This window comes from Euleptes europaea, chromosome 1 (assembly GCF_029931775.1).
Source record: "Euleptes europaea isolate rEulEur1 chromosome 1, rEulEur1.hap1, whole genome shotgun sequence".
In the NCBI taxonomy this organism is placed as follows: Eukaryota; Metazoa; Chordata; class Lepidosauria; order Squamata; family Sphaerodactylidae; genus Euleptes; species Euleptes europaea.
In genome coordinates, this window is record NC_079312.1 from 115,101,898 (window position 1) to 115,119,781 (window position 17,884).

The 17,884-nt window shown below is 47.9% G+C and overlaps 1 protein-coding gene across 3 annotated transcripts in view; it reads left to right on the forward strand.

Moving 5' to 3' along the window:
- The first annotated feature begins 394 nt into the window (after positions 1 to 394).
- ADGRL1 (adhesion G protein-coupled receptor L1) overlaps positions 395 to 17,884 on the forward strand; it is a 151,817-nt gene continuing 134,327 nt past the window's right edge. For all 3 annotated transcript variants that reach the window (XM_056851003.1, XM_056851011.1, XM_056851019.1), the window contains exon 1: positions 395 to 465. The gene's annotated coding sequence lies outside the window, so the exon portion shown is untranslated. The remainder of the gene's footprint in view (positions 466 to 17,884) is intronic.

Consider the following 17,884-nt stretch of genomic DNA (forward strand, 5'->3'; position numbering starts at 1 on the left):
GGAGGCGGCCGCCCGTGCCATCTCCTCGGGGGAAGGAGGGCTCTGATTTGGCCCCTTCCCTTCCTCTCCTGCTCCTCCTCCCCCTCCCTTCTGCTGTTTTGGGAGGGGGCGGCTGCAAACAACACACGCACACACACACAAATTAGAGACGGGGCTGGATTTCCAGCAGGCTCCCCCCTCCTCGCTCGCCCCCCCCTCCCGCTTTAACTCGCCGTCCCTCCGGGGGCAGCACGAGACAAAACCAGGACGCTTCGTCGGGGTGTGTGTGTGTGTGTGTGTGTCTCGCCCCCCCCCGCCACGTTTCTGTGAAATCGACGCCCCGAGGGGGGAGCGATCGGAAGGAGATCGAGATCGCCTCGTGCGTCCCCGATACCTGCGGGGGGCTGGAGCCCTGCTGCCGTCTCGGCGGCGGGATGGATTAGGGATCCCTGAATGGAGGCGCCCGGCGGGACAGGATCGCGGAAGGTAAGGAGCGGGGACTTTCCGTGCCGAGGGGTTGGCTCGGTGGGGTGGGGTGGGGTGGGTGGGTGGCGGGGGGGGGTTGGAGCGCTGAGCTTTGCCCCCCCCCCCGATCCCTCCATCGCTGACCCTGTTAGCCTCGGAAATCTGGAGAAATCGGACGGATGGCGAGTCTTTAAAGGCGGGGGGGGGGAGCGTTAGTGGATCCTGGCAGGCTTTTGGATGGGAGACAGGCGGCATGGATGGTGTGTGTGTGTGTGTGTGTGTATACACATACACACACACACACACACACACACATACACATAAACCCTGCGCCTTCCTTCTCCCCCCCCTCCCCCCACCCCGTGGTGGTTTGTGTGCTGCCGGACCTGGGTTTGGATCCGCGTCTCTGGCAGCCAGGCTTTTTTTGCACCACGGAGACTTAAATTATTGGTAGTGGGGGGGGGATGATGTGTTGCTGACTGGGCTACGATTCTGGGAGGAAGGGACCGTTTCCTCTCCGTCGCGCCCCCCCCCTATATATTTTCTCCGGGGATCTTGTGATCCGGCTCTGCAAACGGGGAGGGGGGGAATCTTTTTCCGCGTAGGGACGAGGCGGCCGCTTGCCCTCCCCGCGGTCTCTGCGTGTACCCGAGACAAAGCCATCTGCAAAAAGAATACCCTGCCCCTCGCCGCCGTTACTGCGGTATTCTCCCCCCCCCGCCGCCGCTTTTGTATATATTTGAGTGTGCGAGGAAGGAAGGAAGGGGGGGAAGAATCACCCTCAAAAAATACCGTAATGCACAAAGATCTGTTTCTCCAGATCTGGGCTTTGGGTCCTATTTCTCCCCCCCCTTTGGTCAATTTTGCTGCAGGAAAAAAATAGCCGGAACTAGGACAAGATCGCGGCAGCTGCCCCTTCGGCGTCTCTCTTTCTCCCCCCCCCCCAATTTCCCTGATACGTGTTTTTATGTAACAGGCAGGCTTTCGAGGAGGAGGGGGGCATGCATACACACACACACACACACACACATGCAATTCATTTTTCCCTCCCCACACACAATTTCAAGATGGGAGGAGGATGCGGGCGGAATGGTTAATTGTGGGGGGGGGCGCGCATGGGCTTGTTGTGATGGCTCTGGGAGGGTGCCATCCACCACCCTCCATGCCCACCCCGGTCTCCGCCCCCGCGGCCCAGCACATCGCTCTGGGGGCGGGCTGAGGTGCCCCTTGCTTCACCTCAGGCCAGGCCCTTCCATCCTTTGGGGCACAGTCGGTGGGTCCCCTGAGCCAGAGCTGCGTCCCAGGGTAGGGTCCTGTGGCGTCTAGGGCCTGATCTCGGTTCCGCTCCCTCTCTGAAGCAGACCTGTGCCTGGGTCTGGACTGGCCCCTCGGAAGCTCTCCTGACTGGCATTGACCGATAGGAAGGCCTGCAGAGGATTTGGAGAAGGGGATGGTCCAGAGGACTGGAGACCTTTAAACGGATGCTTCCACGTTGGTACCCGCTGTCTCCACACCAGACCAGAGTGTGGAAGAAGGGAAGGGGGATTGGGGGCTGGAAATACGCTGGTTTAAAAACGGCCAGCTCCCAAACGGGTCTGGCGGAGAGGCAGAGAGACTGATGATTGCTGCAAACCATTTTGATTTTAAATTCTTCCGGGGGGGGGGAGGTAAGGAGGTGGGGTTTGAATAGGTCCAGACTTGTGGTTGTGTCGTGTGGCCTCCATCTTCAGCTGGAAAATGGGATGAGAATGGTCCTTACGCCACAGGGAAAGGAGATGAATAGAAAGGGGGCTGGTGCGTGTTTGTGTGATACTGAAAATGGGTTAAGCCCCTGAGTGTTGTATATTGTGTGTGTGTGTACGCATATAGACGTGGCATTATCAGCAAGAGGGGGCAGTGGATGGACAGAAAGAGCAAAATATAGATTAAGAATTAAACAGATGGAATGGATGATCAAATAAAGAATTTGCTAGTAATCACTCTGTCCTTTTCTTCATCTCCTCCCCAAATTTACCTTGAACAAGGCCCTCCACACCCTCCAATTCCCTATGGTATCTTTCTGATTACAAACAGTAAATGAATGATCTTATTCCTCCCCCCCCCCAGTCTTTTTACAGTGTTGGTTAACTTGGCTAATGTGGGGGAAATTGAAAGGTGTTAAACAAGAATTGCTTTGGGAAAATATGAGGTGTGTTAAAATAAATAGTCGGCATGCAGTAGGTAGGATTTGGCCTTGCTTTATGAAACTGTCGCCTTTTGGCACTTGAAGAGGAAGACGGGCAGTCTTGTTCCACAAATGAAAGATTTTCATTGTGGTCTGAATTCCCCCCTCCCCCATTTCTGTCTGTCGTACCCTGCTTTCCATCTTTGAGTAGACAAAAAGAGGGGAGTCATTGCTGGGATCTGTAAGAAAGCATCCTCCAAGCCTTGGATCTTGTAGATCTTATTTATTTATTTCAAAACATCGGGTGGGGGGGGAGAACAAGAAGAGGGGGAAAACTCAAAATCTAGCAATGAAATAGAATGGAACAGAAAGGTATATATAAAGAAAAGACAAAAACAGACCTGACAGTGTAGTGTAGCACTGGCAAGGTTAGATGCTGGTCCAGTCCAATGCTGTTTGCTCATGACTGGGGTAGTAGTAGGGTTAGGAGGAGACGCTGTGAAGCAGGAGAAGCTTTAGAAGATTTCGAATCGTATCTGCAGTAGAATAACCAGGAGACCAGATGCTGAGAAACAAAGAGACTCCAGTATCATCCCTCTCCCTTTTATTCCTTTATTTTCACTGGTTTTATTCTCAGTTCTGAGAAAGAAATGCGGCCTGTTTGATTGGATGCATGGGAACCGTAATTACTGAGTTCTGTTGATGCTTGAAAGTCACAGGCACCATGATTCAAGTCTACCTGAAAGTCGTCACCCTTGGAAGTTCTGCTCTCTAAGCTCAAATGTGTTTAAGATGGTTGTAGTCCATCTGGGGGGTGGGCGGGAAGGAAAGACACTCTGCTCATAATGCGATTCCTCTGTATTATTTCTTCACAGGATGCACAACTAAGTGCAATTTTAAGTAAACACCCTTCTAAGTCCGTTGACTTCATTCAGCGTTGCTTAGGGTTGGCCTGTAAGCCTTGATATTGAAAACAGGTTTCGCTCCTGAGCATTGCATATTGAGTGTATATTGAGTATATACGGTATATATATATGTGTGTGTGTGTGTGTTTTGAGGTTCTTTCCATAGAAAAGCCCCGAGCACTAAGTGGGCAATAAACATCTGGCTTAGTAGAATGGGAATTGAGATCATAATTCCCAGCTGCTCCAAAAATAGTAAGAAAGGTTTGGCTTTATCCCTCTCCCTTGCCATCTTAGGCCCTCAAGCCTTTCTTCTTTGTACATTGCTTTGTTTGTCATCAATTGTATCTGTAAACCTTATTCCTCCATACTGTATGATGATGTTGACTTGTCTGTATCCCTTAAGGCATTCTGCAGAACGGGCCGAAAGCCAGTCCTGGTTCGGGGAATCATCTTCCATATTGTTCTGATCACAAATGTCATGCCTTGGAACTATGAGGACTTGCACTATGTAGTGTTAAGCAATCCTGGTCAGTGGCTCAAATCAGGTTGAGAAGACACATTAAGTCAGCCGCTCTGATTCAGATATGAGGCCAGCCATAGATTCTTCTTCCCTTTCCATCTGCTCAGGTGATATACTTCTTGAGATAAAATTTCCCTGTGAAATTATGGCACCCACTGGAAAGGCCCTAGGTGCAGCAGCTGAAATTCAAATAATAGTCCCAACATTTTCATATCCCCAAATACGGCGAAAGCAGCAGGTCAACATGGTGAAATGGGGGAAGAAATCGAGATCCTTCATTTCTCACGTGAGTCTTAATGGAAGCCCATCCTTGGAGGGGTGCGGCTAGTAACCCTGCTCTTTAAGCTCATGGGACTTTCATAGACTGGGGTCTGTGTCCAGCAAAGGAAGGGAAAGGGAACTTCCATGCTTGAGGTATAAAGCCGTGGCAAGTGCAAGAGGTAAATACACGCAGGGTTGGGTTTACCCCTTGTAAAGAGGATTTGCCATAAACCTGCCAACGCTGTAGGACAAAAGGGGTTTATCAGGCATCCTCCTCCTACATTAGATTAACAAATTCAGCTAGGCTGGTACCCTGTCTCCATTGCATGACGTATTAAATGCTTTGGTGGTAGGTGGCGATTGCATGGACATCAGTAGTTTCAAACAAAATCCCCTTTCAGTGGCTAGCGTCATGCTTATGTCGTGAGACAGAGATGCTTTCCAGCCTTTTGAGGCTTTCTGTGAATATTGTAATCCTCACTGTTCTTTCTATTAATGTTGTTTTTCTCCAGTTTCTCTTTGAAATCCCAGATAATGCCTGAATGATGGGGAATGAGTCCATTTCTGAGGATGCTATTTACCAGTTCCTTTTGGAAATTAGGGGATATTCTTGCTATAAAAAGAATGTCCAGCATGGATTTCCAGGGAATTCTTCCACCTAGAACCAAGAAGTTCCAAAAATCAGCTCTTTGTTAATGCAAGTATGCCCTGGGGGGTCTGCAGCATGCTGTGCCAACCTAGCTTATGAAGGAAGCTGGGACAAAAAGCTAGGGTTGCCAACCTCCAGGTAGTGGCTGGAGATCTCCTGCTATTACAACTAATTTTCAGGCGACAGGGATCAGTTCCCCTGGAGAAAATGGCAGCTTAGGCAATTGGGCTCTGTGGCATTGAAGTCCCTCCCCTCTCCAAACCGTGTCCTTCTCAGGCTCCACCCTCAAAATCTCCAGGTATTTCCCAACCCAGAGCTGGCAACCCTACAGATAGCAGAATGGCTTCTTGCACCAAACATGAGCATTCATCCCGCCTCTTGTTTTATTTGTATTTGGGGTGCATTCTGTATGGCCTGCTCTCCTTTTCTCAGTCTTGAGATTTTTGTGCAAATGGATCAGGGTTCCAGCCTGGTATATATAGCTTCAGTTTGCAGGGGCGGATCAAATTGGATCCTCTGGTAAATCAGCATCATTCCTTTGAAATGCATGGGAAATGGGCCGAGAAGCACCAGTTGGAGGTAGTGAGCTGCTTACAGTCCCGCTGCAGCCCTTGTGGGCATGTGCACAGTCTGTGACAGGACCTTTGCTTATGCGAGCCTGGGGCATTTGCCCAAAGCCGCGATCCTGGTATTTTAAAGAACGACACCGCAGTATTAAACGCCTCTGAGCCAGGAGCCCTTCAACCATATCTAAATCAACATTTCCCTGCACAGTCACAACCTCGCCTTAGAAACCTCACCAGCTCCTAATCTGAAGGGATGGTGCGTATATGTGTGTCGACCAGAACCATCGATGTGACAAGAACAGTTCCCTTCCCTTCCCTGGTCATGTGGGATGTGGGAGCGAGATTCCTGTAGTGATTATAGCCATTTGCAAGCCGCTGAGCGTTTCCTTAGAATCAAGAAGTCTGAATTTCCAGGAGAGCTGGAGAGGTTGTCTGGCATATGATGGTTTACTGTGCAGACAGACCAGGGGCTGGAAGCTGGGGTGGTGGGGAGTGCAATTTTTTTAATGTATTTCCTTTCCATCCAATCCTGCAATGTGTGGGTGGCTCTTTCTTCGCTTGTGTATATGGGTTTTTTAAAACATTAATGATTATTATTTAGCCGGGGAGCGTGTGGGCGTCTGCAGCCAGTTTCTGGAGCTGCGTTACCTGTCTTGCATTCAGCGGGGTGGTGGTGGTGGTGGTGGGAGACTGTTTCCCTAAGGGCCTCCTGCAGTAGCACTGAACGTACTAGCTGCACCACATCTGCTTGTCTGTGTGCATGCTTCGTCATACGTGCAGATGCCTCCGCCACTCACATGTACACACACGCTGCTTCTTGAGTCATCCGTCCTCCTTTGATCAGCATGGCAGATGAGCCCTCCCTCCTGCCCAGTCTCAGCAACCGCCTGGGGATTGGAAGCGACATGCTGGGGAACGATTAAGGGATGGCGATTGGCTTGGATTCTGTTTGGGGTGGTTCAGCCAAAGGGGAGGGAAGGAGGGGCAAAGCTCATTTGTTACAGGCGTGTTAGATCTTTTTTGGGGAGGGGGTTTAGCTTTCAAGTCACAGCTGAGTTATGGGGACCCCGTAAGGTTTGCAAGGCAAGAGACGTTCAGAGGTCGTTTGCTGTTGCCTGCCTCCTCGTCATGACCCCGGTATTCCTTGGAGGTCTCCCATCCAAATACGAGTTAGGGTCAGGGCTGAGAGTGTGTGTGAGTCACCCAAGGTCATTTGCCAAACTTCCATGACGCGGGTGGGGATTTCAACCTGGGTTTCCCAGGTCCTAGTCTGACACCTTAACCACTATGCCACACAGGCTCTCATCTTAGATCCAACCATCGCATAATCTCCAGCGTGGTATAGTGGTTAAGAGTGGCGGATTCTAATCTGGAGAACCAGGTCTGATTCCCCACTCCTCCACATGAAGCCAGCTGGGTGACCTTGGGCCAGTCACGGTTCTCTCAGAATTCTCTCACTCCCGCCCAATGTCTTTCAGTGCTATTCACAAATCTCTCTTTCTCCCTCCCTCCCTCTAGAGAAATTTTTCTTATTGCCTGGTAATAAGAAAATTTCATCTCTTTTTGAGATTCAGAGCCTGCTATAGGTCTATTAGAAAATGAAGAGGTTGAAACCAAGGGTGCCCAAACTTAGAATTTGCCACTTCTGTGTGTTAATCACCCAACCCTAGAAACTTGCTATCCTGACATATCCTTATGGTGGTGATTTCCTCTCTTTGGCAAACCAGTTCTCTTCGTTTCTTCTGCTTTCTTGGGCCACTGAAGACTCTGTCCCAGTTCATAATTTAAAAAAAAAAAACTCTGTGTGAACTAGCATTGCCATCAACAGTGGAGTTGGGCAGGTATGTATGAGTTGGGACTGTCCATCATGGTGATTCTGGGGCTCTGAGGATGAGGTCCCAGAATCACAGCCACCTCCACCCCCCTGGGAAATCCCTGCTGGCCTACCCTGCCAGGGTCAAACAAGCAGTGTCCCTGGCCCTCTGTGAGGCAGGCAGGAGCCTTTGCTGAAGGCCGCTACCCGTGCCCAATGGCCCGGAACGAACAGCCTCAGCTGAGCCAGCTGACAAAGTCCCAGATGGGGTGGGTACAAGTGGGTGTCACAACTAGTGCGTGGCCTAAACTCCAAATGGGCTGGGTGTGAATGGTGGTGGCAACAGCAGCCTGTGCTTTTTATCTTCTTTTCCCCTCTGCGTAGGGAGGGTGGGGCCTGGGGCAGCTACCTCTGTTGCCAACTGGCTAAGACCTCCCTGCTGTCCACACCAGCATAAGAAGATAAGAAAAGCCATGCTGGACCAGACCAAGGCCCATCAAGTCCAGCAGTCTGTTCACCCAGTGGCCAACCTGGTGCCTCTAGGAAGCCCATGAACAAGATGGCTGCAGCAGCATTGTCCTGCCTGTGTTCCAAAGCACCTAATACAATAGGCATGCTCCGCTGATACTAGAGAGAATAGGTAACACATCATGACTAGTATTCCTTTTGACTAGTAGCCATGGCTAGCCCTCTCCTCCATGAACATGTCCACTCCTCTCTTAAAGCCTTCCAAGTTGGCAACCATCACCACATCCTGGGGCAGGGAGTTCCGCAGTTTATGCGTTGTGTGAAGAAATACTTCCTTTTATCTGTTTTAATGGGGGGAGGCATACAAATGTATAACCTGGTGCTCTGTCAGTGCTTGCTGATGCCCGGTCTGTGTCCCGTTCCTCATTAGTTTGTTATCAGATCCTGTCAGCTCTTTGCTGTGTTCGGAGGGACAGGAATCCTCTTCTTTTTTGCCAGCGATACCTAGTTTATCAGAGCGGCGAGGACAGTTGTTGCTAACTGGTGTCCTGCAGATCGGCTTCAATAGCATCAGGATGTTTTACTGCCAGCAACTCGCTATCTGGACAAATTGATTCCAGTGGAAATAGGGCAATTTACCCCTTTGGATTTTTTCACCACTGGAGATTTTCATGCGATGCTTAAATTGTTTTTTGTTGTTTTGCATCTTGCCATGTTAACACTTCAGATGCAATATCTGCTAGGACGTACATAAGATTTAATAAGGCTCCTCTAGCACTTTTGTCCTATATTAACAGCATTCATCCGTGCGTACACACACAGCGTGAGAAGCTCAAAGGTGCTTTTAGTGTCCTATGAAACAGCCTTAGTTTCCTGTTATCACAGGCCATGCTGTCCCGGCCTGAGCTTCTGGTACAGTATATTGTCTAGTTGATTGCCCCTATTCTGTGCTCTCTGTGCATCGCTTTCAGGCAAGGAAAAGGTTATTTCCTGCCGAAGGATGATTAGTTAAGGTTATTATTTCACCCAGAGAGAGAGAGGAAAAAAAGAAACACATCATTGCTCATTTGCATGTGTTGATTATCATGCATGCAAATTTAAAATTACTTCTTGCCTAGCGGCGATGATGAGTTTTCAAACACACCTGGTAAGGCTGAGTTACAACTGGCCTGGCGGAAACCCCAATGGTAATGGCAGTATGTGGGACTGGCGAGGCCTCTAGAGAGTGAAAGCGTTGACCTCCGGGTTTCAAACTTTTCTGCTCTCTGTGGGATTTCTTCGGGGAGGATTTTTGGAAGCAGACAAGGAGGGAGAAGGAGAGTGGAAATGGACCCACCCTCCTAGAATTGTAGCGAAGGACTGATTCGGTCGTTTTAGGAAGTGGGATGATACATGTTCTCCTCAAGGCATTGCTAACCCAAAAATGATCCTAGAGACTGTAGTGCTGCAGCCTTAGAACTTAGGAAGTGGCATGTGTGTCCATAAACTTGTTCACACGTCACGGCCAGACCAGGGTTCGATGAATGATTTTCCTTCTGGCGTACCCTCTCCTCCCCATTCCTTGTCTCTTCTTCCTCATGTGCTCTGAATCTCGCCCTTTCTTTGACATTAGGGGCTGTGGCTCAGTGGTAAAGCATCTGCTTGGCATGCAGAAAGTCCCTGGTTCAATCCCTGGCATCTCCAGTTAAAGGGACTAGGCAAGTAGGTGACGTGAAAGACCTCAACCTGAGACCCTGGAGAGCCGCTGCCGGTCTGAGTAGACAATACTGACTTCGATGGACCGAGGGTCTGATTCAGTAGAAGGCAGCATCATGTGTTCAAGAAGTTGGTCCAAAATGAAAAATGCTCTGATGTCCAAACCAGGCAATCTATAGTTTGCACAAAACGATAGTTTCTCTCCTAATTAGAACCGGAAACCATGTTTTTTTCAAGTGGTTTTCCAGTTCTGGTTTGAAGGCTCATTAAAGTTGGAGTGCACCATACTGTGACACACAGGGAAGAAAAAACCACCCAGCTGCAGAGAAGCCAATGAGAACAGGGTTCCCCCAACCAGCAGGAGTGAGTTTAAGATTTTAACAGGATTTGAAGGAGGGGGGAGGCTGGGAGTGAGAAAGCAGAGTTTGGTGGAAGGGTTAGCATAGCAGGAGAGCAGGGTAAGCACAGTGTCCTGATACTGGAACTGTCTTGGAACTGAGAGAGGATTCCAGAGTTACAGCAACAAGCTGTGCATGTTTATAACAGAAGAAGAATGTAACAGAGCAAAAGCCTGCCTGGAAAAGGGTTTTTTCCCCCATGGCGTGTACTGTTTAAAAACGGCCACTCCCCTTCTCTGTGCTCACTGTTTCTATTGACTTCAGTTTGTGCTTCTTTTCTAAATAAGCGTTGTTCTTGTCCCAGTTTTAAAAGTAAACCCTCTCGTCCCTGTAAGGGAACCTCATCCCTCCATTATAGATCTGGGCTTCTTTTTTTGGGGGGGGAGGGGGAGGTTATCCCCAGGCCCAGATTCTGTCTTGTCAAATAATCTTCCTGCTGGAATTCCCTGGGAAAGTGAGGCAGGTGGGAAAGTGACAGGCATGATTTGGGGTGGTATCGAGCCCCAGGAACCTGTCTCACCTACTTTGCTCCATTTGGATGTCACAGCACACCACATCTTGCCCGAAGAAGGGGGAGAATCAGAGCCTGCAAAAGGAAGAAGGAGCAGACATTGACTACACCATGGTTTGACTGTTGTGTGTGGACTGGGCCACTGTCTATCTTGAGCTGCTTCTGGCCTATAGGATGGTATGGGGAGGGGCTGTGGCTCAGTGGTAGAGCATCTGCTTGGCATGCAGAAGGTCCCAGGTTCAATCCCCAGCATCTCCAGTTAAAGGGATTAAGCAAGTAGGTGATGTAAAAGACCTCTGCCTGAGAGGTCTGAGTGATAAACAGTACTGACTTTGATGGACCAAGGGTCTAATTCAATATAAGGCACCTTCATGTGTTCATGGTTGAAGTATCATAGTTCTTGTGACCTACAGTGTATGAGAAAGGGCTGTGGCCCTCCCCAGTTTCACATCTGAGTTTCCATGGGAAATTGATTATGTTCCTTTTAACAGCTGAACATAACGGACGTGGCTGTTGCTTGGGGCCTAGAAAGAATGAAACCCACCAGTCTTGGAAACAGGTAATGAATCATATTTTTTTAGCCCATCGTACAATATATTCAGTGTTATGCAGGTTCCTGAGTCATCACAACCCAAAGATAATGGGGCAGTGGATTAGTGGGAAGGCAGGAAGCTTTCTAACTTAACTTACAACAATGAGGCTATTGCTTTTCGAAGACACCTTCAGAAAAACGAGATCTCGTCTGTAGCTTTTTGCATTGTTCTGTAGAGTGACTGTGATTTCAAGACCTCTGGAATTCAGATCAGTTCCCGTCCTGAAGGAAACGATTGTCTCACCCTAATACGTTATGCCACACATAATGGCAGTGTGGTGTGGGGATTCCCTTTCAACTTAAATCGGTCATGGTCGATTAGGTGATGGGTGTGGAAAAGAACGAGTGTACCCCCTTCCTTAGGAGGCTGTGTCTCAGAACTAGTAAAGAGGATTCCTTGTAGAGCCAAAGGGAGGAAGTTTCACTGCACCTGATACTCCAGTAAGTAGCAAAAAAAACCCCTCTAGCCTTCCTTCAGCTCTCCTCCTGGGCTAGGTTGAAATGAGTGGACATAAATGGGTTTTCAGCAGTGGAAGAGTTTCTCTGCCAAAGACCTGTTCAGAGACGGTAACAGAACATTCCTTTCCAGTACGTGATGGCAGTGTTAGTTTATGGAGGAGGTCAAAGTGGCTTCCATGTACTTCTTAGAGGCCTCTCCCGGGATGACTGCAGCTGGACAAAGGGGAAGACTGGCAATAATTCTACTCTTCTGAAGTACCTCGGTCATGCCTATAGGTAAGAGGGGGCTATGAGAACGGCACTCCGCCTTAAAATTAATACTTAAAAATAAAGACAGGTTCTAGGCCCCTTCCAGTGTTGGTTTGAACTTTTCGGGGATGAGAGGAAACGTTATATTTCTGAATCAGTGTATTTTTTTTTTTATGAGTGTGCAGTGTAACTAAGATTTCAATCAATTCTGTCAGGTTATCTTGTTTACCTCTGGAGGAAAACAAAGCGATTTTAAAAGGCTTCCTTCGTGTTTCAGACTCTCAGCAGCTGTGATGCTCTCTCAGAATTAAAATGTATAAAACTAGTGAGGCGATACCTTTTATTGGACTAACTAATGCTCAAGAATCAGAGGGTGATCTTTCAAAAACTCTTCATGCAGAGGTATTCAAAGTAAAAAAAGAACAATGTGAAAGGCAGAGGGTGTTCAGAAAAAGCTCCTACATTTTGGTGTAGAGGGGGAAAAATGAAAACCGAAATAATGTTTTGTGCCTTTTTCTGGGTAGAGAGGTGGGTGGGGGCATGATCTGATGTCTCCAGCAAAGCTCCCGTTTATAATTCAATTAATTTAGCCTCTGTTTTTGGTTAACCTGCTCCTTTGTTTAAGGGAAGACTCTGCTTCGTTGTACCAACCCCAGTTCAAAGATGCAACGTTGTCTTAAAGCTTTTATTTTTACCTTGAATGCTTCTGCGCTGTCACCTCTAAAGGTCACCTGGATCATTTTAAACATGATAGTAAATGGTGCAGCCGCTGCATATATTTAAAATGCTTTCAGTGTGTTTTAATATAGTATATAGACGGCCCTCCATGCTAGTATTCTATATATGAGTCTGATCAGAGCCCAAGATAGCCCATTGTTTCTAAGTGCCCCCAAGATAGATGTACCTTGGTGCTGTGGATTAAGTCCTACTCTTCTAGTGGCATGTGCATTTTAGCAGTGATTTACAATTAAAAGGCCAATATGATAACTAATTCTAAGAAAACAAAAATAGCTGTTGTGCTTTCACAATCTTCCCTCTTTCTTTCTTTCCTTCCAATCCATCACATGTCCTCTTCCCCAGTCATCTTCTCATTTATAGCCCCCACCACCTTTCTGCTAAGGCTGCAGCTAATTGATATGATAACTGGGCACAGACATGATTATGGTGATAATTGGTTGGAGCCAAGCTGGGGAGAAGAGTTCCAGTTTAATTTGGTCAGGGGCTCAGAGAATTTGGGGGAAAAGTCCTAATCGAGTTTCCAGCTAAGCAACACATTCACTGCCTACTGTGGGGTGGGGAGGGGAGGCAGCGGGAGGAGAAAAAGGCACTTGTTGCCCGATAAACCCCAGCCCTCTTCGGTTTAGAATGAATAGGATTGGAAACATCATCCGATCCAGATTAATGCTCTTCTGGAGCCTGTGGATCAACGCCTGGAGGTTCCAGGGCCAAATCTGCCCCCCCCCATTAGCACCCCCAGTTACCATCCTAGAGAGAAGAGAGGTATATGAACCCAGATGTCACATTTAGCAGTTTGGCTTTTCATAGCTCATACAAAATGGATGTTTCTGAAGGCTTTTAGCAGAATCGAATTAGCAATGCACTGCAGTATTTATCCTATTTAATACCCTGATTGTTTAAAGTGATTTGTTTTATTTTATCTATTCATTTGAAAGATATTTATGTTGCCTTTCCACCCAAGGCTATCTGAATGTCTCTTATGACTGCTTAAAAGCCACTCTGATGGTCTTGTACAAACTTATCAAACTTGACAGTCAGAGTTTGTATAAGTCCGGTCTCTCTTCATTACTTTTTGGAATAAATTTAAAGAATTAGTCTTGTTTAGATTGTTACATCTGACCTTGTGGATATTGTATTATATGTTACGTATAATGTAGTCTCATGAGTTGCATATTATGAAATAAATGGATTGTTTAAAAAGCTTCTCTGAATGTAGCAGGGTAAGGGATACACTTTTAAATAAGCACAATATATAAATAGAGGTGGCTATGTGGATAGCACCTGGTGGCAGCCCACCTGGAGGGGCTCTTCCCTCAAGGTGGCCCTCCCGTGACACTAGTTCTGGTGCCAGAATAGCAGCATGACTCGGGCCTAGAAACCCACTGCTCCGCTCAGCTCCGGGCCTTTTGCTCTGCTTTGCCGGCGCCTCTTCCCAAAAATCGTCGGGATGGTGGGGAACACCTACTCATTCCGCTCGGCTCGCACATGCGAGACTGTGAGGGTCATTGACTGAAAGCTGTAAAGCCAAGCTGTAAACATTGACTAAGTGCTCCCAGGACCAGTCCCTGCAGGAGCCATGTGGATTAATGAGCATTAATTAGCTCCTGGCTGCCTGTCACCAGGGGATCCCAACGTACCTTGCAGACGGGGCTGAATATGCAGAGCTGAGGAGAGAACTTTTTCGTCTAGGCTCTCGGGCCTTTGCTTTAATGTCCCCCTCTCCCCGCTAGCTGTCTTCTCCCATAGATGCCTTGACTTCTAAGACTCCCCAGTCACCTTTCCCCAGCTGCTGGCCATAGCTGAGAACTTGCTTGATAACATTAGCGTTAGTTGGCAGTGCAGCTTAATTGCTCTAATAGTAGTTGCTGTTGCCGGTCTGACTCGGACTCTGCGCCGATTTCTTCGTATAATACGTTTCAGGTCACGCGGAGATATCGCTGGGTGTACACGAGGTTGTATGCGTGTATGTCACAGACGTCAATTGCCACAAACAGTTCCACATTCCTGTAAGGAATCGGAACAGTACATTTCGATGCACACTGACGTTAACAAACAAATGTGCAACTGCTGTAAAGAAATCACAGGTTTCTCTCTAGCTATTCTTGTGACTATTTCATAAGCAGCACAACGTCCATAGGAGGTATTCCCCCCCCCCCGAGGCACTGCCTGAAGGTACAGAAAGCGGACAGAGCTTGTGGACTGTCTTCCTCGGAGGTTCCTGGCCTGATAGGGATAGATCCTTTCTTGTGTTTACTGGAGAAGAGTCTGATTGGCAAATAGGGCTTGCCATTTTGTGTAGCATCTTCAGTTATCCTAGCCTCAAACAGGACATGCCGTGGAGCTGTTGTGTGCATATTGTCAGGGGCAGGATACAAGGATCATATCACTCCAGGGATGATAGATGTGCACTGCCTGCCCGTTTGTTTCTGGGCACAATTCTGAGTGCTGGTTCTTAGCTTTAAAGCCCTAAGTAGCTTGGAGCCAGCGCACTTGAAGGACTACCATATTGTCCAGCCTGTCCTGTTAAGCTCTCCATGGCTCCCTTCAGAGGCAAGGTAGGGGGCAACCAGAGACAGGGCCTTTTCAGTAGTGGCATCTCGCTTGTGGAATGCCCTTCCTTTTGAGGCTTGCCTGATGCTATGTTCCCAGTGTGGTGTAGTGGTTAAGAGCGGTGGACTCTGATCTGGAGAACCGGGTTTGATTCCCCACTCCTCCACATGAGCGGCAGAGGCTAATCTGGTGAACTGGATTTGTTTCCCCACTCCTACACATGAAGCCAGCTTGGGCTAGTCACACTCTCTCAGCCCCACCAACCTCACAGGGTGACTGTTGTGGGGAGGGGAGGGGAAGGGAAGGTGATCATAAGCCGGTTTGATTCTTAAGTGGTAGAGAAAGTCGGCATATAAAAACCAACTCGTCTTCTTTCTTTTAAGTGCCCGGCCAAAATATTTCTGTTTACCCTGGCACTTAATTGAGGCGTTGTTGTTTTTAAAACACTATTTTAGCCTGGAAGCTATCGTTTTAAGCTGTCTGTGGTCAATTTTTATGATCTTTGTTTTTATGCTGGGCTGGGGCTTTTAAATGCTAGCTTCTAATTAATATCTATTAATTTTTGGCGTTTTTAATTATTCTTATGTGGTAAGCCACCTCAGGCAGGCTCATGGAGAGGCAGCATGAAAATGTTCCAAATAAACGTGCCAGCTGCCTGGGAATAGGCCAGGGCGGAGATCGGTGGACACTTCGGAGCTTCTGTGCCCCATTTGCAGCGCCGTGTAGGTAACGCTGGGGCTGAATGGGAGGAGAAGAAGCAATCGAATAGCAGCTGGAATTTTTGTAATTTCTATATCACGAGCAATGAACTAGGTTATCGAGACAACTCCTTTGGCGATAATGCTGTATCCATTTCCCAGGCGCATTCAGGGGGAGTCACTGAATGCCGGCACCGAGGGCTTTCTCATCAAGGTTAGCTCTGTGGGTGGCAATGAGAAATTAGAGCTCTCTACAGCAGCCCAAGTGTGTTCTTGGGGTAACTTCTCTCCTGCATATTAGGCTCCCTGGGGTTTAATGGCTTGTCACAGGGCTTGGCGACTCTCTTCTGGGTGTGGGAGCCCTTAGTATTAGCCCCTCCAGGTGACATTATCAAGCCTCTCCTGTGCACAGGTCAACCAAGAAGGGCACAACTGCCGTATGACCCTAAGCAAGGTGAAGTCCCTCACGCTTAGAACACATGCGTAGAACACAAAACGTACCAACGTGTTAAAGAGTGAAACGTTTAGAAGACATTCAAGGAAACGTTGGCCCGCCGACTGAAGCCGAAAGTAGTTCCAGTGACTACCAGTGACTTCGTAACAGAAAACTCACACAAAAATGGGAAGAGTAGGTAACTCAAGGAAGTGAGCCAAAACACAGAGGATAAAGGACGTCTCACTCATGAAGTATGTAGTCCAAGAAGTGAACATGTAGAGAATGTTCTAAGAAACATTTACTAGTTCCAGGTACAGTGGCTGGTCCCGAGTCCCCAACCCCTTTGAGTCTGTGGGCACCTTTGGAATTTGGGGACGAGGTAGTGGGGACACCACCCCAAAATGGCTGCCACAGGAGGTGGAGCCAAAAGCGATACATCCCTCCTCGCTTTGCAAAAGAATCTCTGAAGGGGAATAAAGGAGAGGAAGGGAGAAAGAGAAGGGGGGATATAAAGAATGAAAGCCTAAAGGGGGAAATGGATCCAAGCACTGACTAAGGAAAGCCTGGGTGCCTACCAGTCCTCCTGATCCTCCATGTGGCTGTTATCGTAGCTATAGAAAACCCTTTCATTTGAATGAGGGCAGCACAAGTGCTGCCCTACAGTAGCCCTGCCTACCTTCTAAAAAGCCCAGTGGGAACCAAGGAGAGTACTGGTGGGTACCGTGGTTCCCACAGGTACCACGTTAAGGGAACTCTGGGCTAGTCTCCATTACAAGCACCTTTTTAAAGAAGATTTTATCATGGGAATGCGGAGCATGTAAGCAATGCATCCAGACAAATGCCCATCCCATGTCATGAACACACCCAGTCATGAAGCCACACATCCAACAGATCACGATAATAAACAGCTTAGTAAAGCTCACATATCCAGATTCCCACCTGGCTTGCTACCTTAGGTAGCAACGGCAGGGGCGTTGTTGTTTTAGGAAGTGCAGGATACACACCCAACCCCCTACATTAGATGCTTTGTTGAAGAATTTCATTTGGAGTTCTGGCTGGGCAACAGTTCTGCTTCTTCGGGTGTTCCTGGCAGGAAAGGCCTAAAATCAACAGGTGCTGCTTATATGCAACTGTTTTCCAACGTGGTGGGGGAAAAAAATTAATCGGTCTATAGATTGCAGTTTGCGACATTTTCTCGTTAATGAAAAGGGAGCAAAGTTTCTCATTTTTCTCTTTCTTGACAGGGTGACAATCTGACACCCCATGTTGCCGTGCTGTTGCCTCCCTCACATGATAAGCATTCTGTTTTGGCAGCCTGTGGGATCTGAGGCAGCCATAAGGCTGCCTATAGATGTCTTAGTCCACAGCGACGATTTAAACTGGAAAAAACCATGTAATACCTATTTCTAAGACTATCCAAAATAACATAGAACTGTGTATGCTTTTTCACTTCTCCAGAACGCCAAAGCTTCCATGCTGTTTTGTGCTATTTTAGTTGGTCATAAGAAAAGATATCACAAGATATGGCTTTTTGTTTTTTGAGATCCGCCTTAGAATTGCTGCTTTGCAGGTTGTGGTAGTTGCAGGGACGTGGCCATAAGGGACAGAGGACTACAGGGGGAAAACAATCATGGGTCGTAGTTGGAGTGAATACCACTGGATTAGTCATCTCATCCCAGTGGTGGTCAGAAGGTGTAATACTTACTGTTGGTGTACTCTTATATAAGCTGCAACCCACAAATAACTTAATTTGGAGTATTTGCATTTT